Consider the following 8,619-nt stretch of genomic DNA (forward strand, 5'->3'; position numbering starts at 1 on the left):
TCTGCATGTTTCACATTCTTTCTCCAAGTGTAGAAAGGTCAACAAGAAAAAACTAGCTAGAAAGGTCAACCACAAGAGTTTAAAGCAAAGTTTAAGATAGATGTATGAAAAAGACATTCTACTTTCACACCTACACAAACATGTACATACGTAACGTAAGTTCGTGACTATAAACTTTTTTTTATTAATCCGAATGTATTCCGGATCCGTGAAAAGGTCTAACCTAATTCTTAAGGGTAGGCATAGATCACAGATGCATTCTCTTTTTTGGATATTCAAATACGTCGTAAGCAACGGATTATAAATATAATGAATGTATTTTATGTGTGTTAGCTAGTCATGTTTTACAAATATAGTTTTTCAAATGGTTAGTGTGGATTTGATAATATAAGCAGTAAAAAAATAAAGTGTGATACTATACAATTGTGGTTCATGTGTTAAGCATGATAAATATGGTTTTTATATAATAAGTTGTAGAATAATGTTTGTGTAACGCTCCAATTGCCCATAACTAATGGGCTATCCTCGCTCCATCGATCCCAGGTTGGTACTGCAGGGAACTGACCCTAACTCTTCGCATGTGAGCCTTCACTGACTCCCTCATATATGACTCCCTCATATAAATTATTGATGCGTTTGGCGTTATTCGAACCCAAAATCTTACCTTTTAACAACAATTCCGACATGACGAGTTGTCACCAATTGATCTGCATGTTAATTGGTGACACCCACATGGAAAAGTCAGTGAGGGCTCAAATGTGAAGAGCTAGGATCGGTGCCCTGCAGAACCAGCCTGAGGTCCATGGCGTGTGAGTGGCCCATTAGTTGTGGGTGGTCCGGACGTTACAAGTGGTATCAGAACCATATTAGCTATATCGGTTCTGACCCGAGAGGCGTCTTGAGACCTGTCGTGAGACGCAACGAAGACGTTTCGTTCTTTGAGAGAAGGTGAATTGTAACATCTCGAGTTGTGATATATGAAAATTCTTAAGATGATTGATTTGGCTATATATGTCACGGAAGTTGACCTACCTTTTCTGTCACACATCCGTTTAGAACTCCTGAGTTAAGCGTGCTTGAGCTGGAGTAGTGGAAGGATGGGTGACCTATCGGGAAGTGATTCGCGATACTGTGCAGGTGAGACCAAAATACAGGGAAAGGTCATGTGGTGATTGTAAAGTCAGTAAATATAACTAATGTTTTAAGTATACATTAATATATATGATTTTTTAAAAAAATATATAAGGAATAATATTTGATTGGTGAAACTATTCACATTTGATTAATTTTAATATTTTCATTGATAAAAATTTGTGAAAAAGATGAAGTGTGTTAATTTTATAAATATATGTTTGAAATCAAATTATTGATGAAACTAATAGAAATCATTAGTGTACTATAGAGTTATTTACTAAAAAGGTGATGTTATTTATATGTTTTTTAAGTACTAGGACGTTCAAGCCTAAGTCCTAATCCCTCCAGACCCGAAACCACAACACAAATATTAGTTTCGTTCTAGCGGTAATTCGAACTGGGGACCTCTGACACAATGGTCATGGTGCTTTCCAATTGAGCAAATGACCTCTGATTATTTATTTTTATTAATTATAAATTGAAAACATTAATACTTATGCGGAATTTGAACATCATTGTATTATGGGTGCATGGGTAAATATGTGATGTTCATGACCAATTGTACAGTTTAGAAAAACACAAATACTATTGTTTATTGCTTTAAGAAAATAATTTTGATTGCTAAATCACTACAAGAAAACACATGGTTAACGACGAAAATTAACGAGGAAAAACAATCCTCGTAAATTTGCGTCGAGTTTACGACGAATTTACGTGAAAAACTAAAGTCATCGTTATTTCCTCGTAACGTAACGACAAAAATATTTCGTCGTAAAGTCGATGTAACTTTACGAGTATTTTACGAGGAAATCCTATTTCCTCGTAAATACGACGTAAACTTTGCGTGGTATTTACGAGGGAATAGTTTACGTGTATTTAGCGACGTAAACTTTGCGTGGTATTTACGAGGGAATAGTTTACGTGTATTTAGCGAGGAAATTTTTGAATCCACCAACTTTATAGGTGTTACACGTTTTTTTTGCCCACCTAATTAATTTTCGTCGTAAATTCATAGCAAAATTACTACTACCAGATTCGAATTTTCCTATAAATATGGATGTTTAAACATCATTTTAAACACACCAACAACAAAAAACGTGAAAGAAAAAAAATGGCTGGCTCCGGGAATATTTACGAGTTGCGGAAGTGGATGTATATGCATAGAGATGCTAACGGGAGAGTGACGAAAGAATACCTTGCGGGTCTGGAGACATTTATGCATCAAGCAGATTCAACACCGCTCGCCCAAGAAAGTGGTAAGATGTTCTGTCCTTGTTGGAAATGCAACAATTCGAAACTGGCAAACCGTGAAAATGTTTGGAAGCATTTAATAAATAGAGGTTTCACGGCAAATTACTATATCTGGTTTCAACATGGAGAAGGTTTTAATTATGATCAGAATGAAGCTAGTAGTAGTAATAGCAATTTTCAGGAAAAAGAACCGGTTGATCATCATTTGCATAATGAACATAGTTACCAGCAGGAGGAGATGGTAGATTATGATAGGGTTCATGATATGGTAGCTGATGCATTCGTAGCTCATGATGGAGATGAAGAACCTAATATAGATGCAAAAAAGTTTTACGAAATGTTAAGCGCGGCGAATCAACCACTTTACAGTGGTTGTAGAGAAGGTCTCTCTAAATTGTCGTTAGCTGCTAGAATGATGAATATTAAAACTGATCACAATCTACCTGAAAGTTGCATGAACGAATGGGCGGACTTGTTTAAAGAGTATTTGCCGGAAGACAATGTGTCTGCTGATTCTTATTATGAGATTCAGAAACTGGTTTATAGCCTTGGGTTGCCTTCGGAGATGATAGATGTTTGCATCGACAACTGCATGATCTATTGGGGAGATGATGAGAAGCTAGAAGAATGTCGATTCTGCAAGAAGCCACGATTCAAGCCGCAAGGACGGGGACGTAATAGGGTACCGTACCAAAGGATGTGGTACCTACCAATTACAGACAGATTGAAAAGATTGTATCAATCAGAGCAGACTGCTGGAAAGATGAGATGGCATGCCGAGCATACTCAGACGGATGGTGAGATGACTCATCCATCAGATGCAAGAGCCTGGAAACATTTCAACAAAGTACATCCAGATTTCGCTAGCAATATCCGGAATGTGTATCTCGGATTATGCACAGATGGATTTAGTCCGTTCGGAATGTCAGGGAGACAATATTCATTGTGGCCAGTCTTTCTTACTCCATACAACCTGCCACCGGAGATGTGCATGCAACGGGAGTTACTATTCTTGACCATATTAATACCTGGTCCGAACCATCCAAAAAGGTCCCTGGATGTTTTCCTACAACCACTGATAAAAGAGTTGAAGGATTTGTGGTCAACAGGGGTGAGGACGTATGACTGTTCAACGAAGACGAATTTTACGATGCGAGCGATGCTTTTGTGGACCATAAGTGATTTCCCTGCCTATGGGATGTTGTCTGGATGGACTACACATGGGAGATTAGCTTGTCCATATTGTAATGGAACGACAGATGCGTTTCAACTGAAGAATGGTAGGAAGACAAGTTGGTTTGATTGTCACCGTCGATTTCTTCCCATTGGCCATCCTTACCGAAGAAACAAGAATTTGTTTAGGCACAAAAGGGTTGTGAGAGACACTCCTCCTCCATATCTAACTGGAGAACAAATTGAAGCGCAAATCGACTACTACGGAGCTAACGAAACAGTTCGTTGGGGTGGTAATTGGCATGTCCCTCGTAATATGCCAGATTCTTACGGTGTTCATCACAACTGGCACAAGAAGAGTATATTTTGGGAGTTGCCATATTGGAAGGATCTTCTTCTGCGCCACAACCTCGATGTGATGCATATAGAGAAGAATTTCTTTGAGAACATCATGAATACAATATTGAATGTCCCAGGGAAGACAAAAGACAACATAAAATCGAGGTTGGACTTGCCGGATATTTGCTCAAGAAGCGAGTTACATATTAAAAGCAATGGACAAGTTCCCGTTCCGATATTCAGATTATCTTCAGAAAAAAAGTCGGTGTTGTTCAACTGGGTGGCATCAGAAGTGAAGTTCCCCGATGGGTATGTTTCGAATCTCTCTAGATGTGTTGAAAAGGGTCAAAAGTTCTCCGGGATGAAGAGTCATGATTGTCATGTATTTATGCAACGACTACTGCCCTTTGCATTTGCGGAGCTACTTCCAACAAACGTACATGAAGCACTTGCAGGTACGTAGTGTATTATATCACAATAATTTACAAAATAATATATGACTAACAATGTGTTTAATTTTTTTTTGAATATAAAAGGCATTGGAGCATTTTTCAGGGATCTGAGCACACGCACTCTTAAAGAAGAAGTTGTGGAACAGCTTCAGGAGAACATTCCCATCTTATTGTGCAACTTGGAGAAGATATTTCCTCCCGGATTTTTTGACGTCATGGAGCATCTAGCTGTCCACCTCCCATATGAGGCATTGCTTCGTGGACCTGTACATTACGGATGGATGTATCAGTATGAGCGAGCCATGAAATATTTGAAGGGAAAAGCAAAGAACCTCGCCAAAGTTGAAGGTTCTATAATTGCTGGAAGTTTGACGGAAGAAGTTTCTCACTTCACATCGTACTACTTTGCGTCAAAAGTACGTACACGGAGAAGAGCTCCAAGAAGATATGATGATGGTGGTGTTGCGCCAACATATGCAGTTGCTGGTGTTCCAGACATCTTTAGCCAGATTGGGCGACTCGGTGGGAAGTGTAAAGAGGTTTGGTGGTCGAGTGAAGAAGACGCTCATAGTGCACACACCTATATTCTACTCAATTGCGAAGATCCATTGATGCGTTATTTTGAAAGGTAACATATATTGACACTTCGAAACACATATAACTATAAATAATTGTATAATTGCGAGAGATTCATTCCTATAAAATGTGATTTTACAGCCTATTTGTTTCTCAAGTCGAAGAAACATTTCCTGGTATATCCACAAGTGACGTAGACAAAAGGAAAGATCAACACTTCATTAAGTGGTTGCGGAATCAGGTATTAACTAAAACTTTTTTTCATACATTATCTGTATTTCATTAACATTCTCTTTATTTTTGCAGGTTGATTATGACGACGACGATGCAGATTATCCTAAGTGGTTACACGAAGTAATTCAATCTCCACTTGTAAAGGTCACCACATCACAGATGTATTTCACACGGGGCTATACTTTTCATACATATGACTATGGTAGACAGCGGGCGACCAGTAACTATGGAATATGTGTGAAAGGGGAAACAGATTTCTACGGGATCTTGACGGAGATTATTGAAGTCGAATTTCCAGGGATACTGAAGCTGAAATGCGTCCTCTTCAAATGTGAATGGTTCGACCCCGTCGTCAACAGAGGTGTTCGGTCTAACAAATTCGGTGTAGTTGATGTCAACGGTGGACGAAGGTACAACAAATTCGAGCCTTTCATCTTAGCTTCACAAGCAGACCAAGTTAGCTTCCTTCCATACCCTCGGATGAGAGATTCAGGTATAAATTGGTTAGCAGTGATCAAAGTTACACCTCGAGGACGAATCATCAGTGGAGAAGAACCACCTTTGCAAGAAGAACAGATAAATGAAGTCGAGGAACCTGAACAAGAAATTGATGACATCCTTCTCATTGATCCGCATAATCACGAGTACGAAGATCTTACCGATGATGCCACAGACGAAGCTGTTGAAGACGAGTTTAATGAAAATGATGATGTTTCTAGTGATGACGAGAATGTCGATGTATCCGATTGATGTATTTGTTTTATGAATAAGATGAGGGAGTTTGTTTTATGAATAAGATAATGTGGGGTTTGTTTTATGAATAAGGTAATGTGGGAGTATGTTTTATGAATAAGCAAATGTGGGAATTGTGGTTTGGAATGGAAATAAAGATGGGGTTTGGAATATATGAAGTAGAAAATAAGGAATATGGGGTTTGGGGTTTGGGGTTTCGGGTTTCAGGTTTTGGATTCAGGGATTTAAACATAACACTCGTTTCGGGTTTCGGGTTTGGGGTTTCGGGTTTTGGGTTTTGGGTTTGGGGGTTGGGGTTTGGGGTTTCGGGTTTGGGGTTTCGGGTTTCGGGTTTCGGATTCTAGGGATTTAAACATAACCTCGTTAATTCCAAGTAAGCACAAATCGTCGTAAATTCCTCGTAGGATGAAATCGTCGTAAATACCACGTAGGATGAAATCGTCGTAAATACCACGTAAAAGGATTTAAACAAAACACTCGTTAATTCCACGTAAGAAGAAATCGTCGTAAATACCTCGTAGTGTAAAAACTAGAAAAAAAGGGAAAAGGATCAAAATACCAGAATAACATGTGGCAAGACTTCCAGCAATTATAATACGTAAGTCTCGCCCACATGAATTCTAATATCTTATCCTTTTCCTATTTTTTTCAAATATTTATAATTTGAATAGGATTTTGCTAAGGAATGTGATTTCAGATAGGGTGTAATTTGGGAGTTTGTGTGTGGTTTGAGAATGAGGGTTGTGGGTATATTTATAGGAAAGCAAGCCTCGTTAATTCCACGTAAGCACAAATCGTCGTAAAGTCCACGTAGGATGAAATCGTCGTAAAGTCCACGCAGGTGAAATCGTCGTAAAGTTCACGTAGGATGAAATCGTCGTAAAGTCCACGTAGGATTAAATCGTCGTAAAAACCACGTAAGACAACGAGGAAATAACGACGAAACCTAAAATTAAATATGAGGTTTGGAATATATGAAGTAGAAAATTAAATATGGGGGTTTGGAATATATGAAGTAGAAAATAAGGAATATGGGGTTTGGGGTTTGGGGTTTCGGGTTTCGGGTTTCAGGTTTCGGGTTTGGGGTATGGGGTTTCGGGTTTCAGGTTTCGGGTTTGGGGTTCTAGGGATATATGAAGTAGAAAATTAAAGATGGGGGTTTGGAATATATGAAGTAGAAAATTAAAGATGGGGGTTTGGGTTTCGGGTTTCGGGTTTGGGGTTTCGGGTTTCGGGTTTGGGGTTTCGGGTTTGAGGTTTCGGGTTTCGGGGTTGGGGTTTCGGGTTTGGGGTTTCGAGTTTCGGGTTTCGGGTTTGGGGTTTCGGGTTTCGGGTTTCGGGTTTCGGGTTTCGGGTTTCGAGTTTCGGGTTTCGGGTTTGGGGTTTCGGGTTTCGGGTTTCGGGTTTCGGGTTTCGAGTTTCGGGTTTCGGGTTTGGGGTTTCGGGTTTCGGGTTTCGAGTTTCGGGTTTCGGGTTTGGGGTTTCGGGTTTCGGGTTTCGGGTTTCGGGGTTGGGGTTTTGGGTTTCGGGTTTGGGGTTTCGGGTTTCGGGTTTGGGGTTTGGAATATATGAAGTAGAAAATTAAAGATGGGGGTTTGGAATATATGAAGTAAAAAATAAGGAATATGGGTTTGGGGTTTCAGGTTTCAGGTTTGGGGTTTCGGGTTTCGGGTTTGGGGTTTGGAATATATGAAGTAGAAAATTAAAGATGGGGGTTTGGAATATATGAAGTAGAAAATAAGGAATCTGGGGTTTGGGGTTTCGGGGTTGGGGTTTCGGGTTTGGGGTTTGGGGTTTGGGGTTTCGGGTTTCGGGTTTCGGGTTTGGGGTTCTAGGGATTTAAACATAACACTCGTTAATTCCACGTAGGATGAAATCGTCGTAAAGACCACGTAAAAAGACTTAAACATAAATCACGTTAATTCCACGTAAGCAAAATCGTCGTAAAGTCCACGTAAAGAAAAACACGGACCTTTGTGATTCCTCGCCATTTCCTCGTAAAAAAAAACACGGGCCTTTGTAACTGCTCGCTATTTCGTCGTAAATTTACGACGAATTTGCGACGATATGTAATCTTATATATACACCCGACCGCTCACTCTTTCTTTCCTCTCTACTTCCTCTCTACTTCCTCTCCATTTCGTAGCAATGGTAAGCCTGATTCCTCTCTAATTTGGTTAGTTTAGGATAGATTAGGTGGTTCGTATAGGGAATTTAGATAGGTTTGCGGATTTTATGTTATTTAGTGTTGATTAGGTGGATAATGTTGGAAAATATATTGTTGATGTTAATTTCAAAAATTTCATTTTTTTTTCCAGGTTCGAAAAGGAAGACTTACTGCCCATTATAGAGAGATCTTCGGTGAGCCGGGTAGTCGTTTAGACCCGGCCTCTTCTTCCGCTCCCAGTTCTTCGGGCCAGGAGACTGTCCCCGAGACTCAGTACACTCAGAGAGTCTCTGGGTCTACTTCTTCTAGTGCACCATCGGCTCCTCATGTGCCTCCTCCGATGCCTCCTCCTGTGCCTCCTCCGATGGCACCTCCGATGGTCGCTGATATTCATCCTGATCTGATGGTGCCTCCGAGTGCTCCTTACTCGCAGTACACGGTAGAGGACATTCTCAGTCTGCCAGGCAGAGAAGGTTTACCAGTCATCGACCCAGACCGACCGGACGGAACGTTGTGGTATGTTGCATTAATTTTTTTAAT

This window comes from Brassica napus, chromosome C3 (assembly GCF_020379485.1).
Source record: "Brassica napus cultivar Da-Ae chromosome C3, Da-Ae, whole genome shotgun sequence".
Lineage (NCBI taxonomy): Eukaryota > Viridiplantae > Streptophyta > Magnoliopsida > Brassicales > Brassicaceae > Brassica > Brassica napus.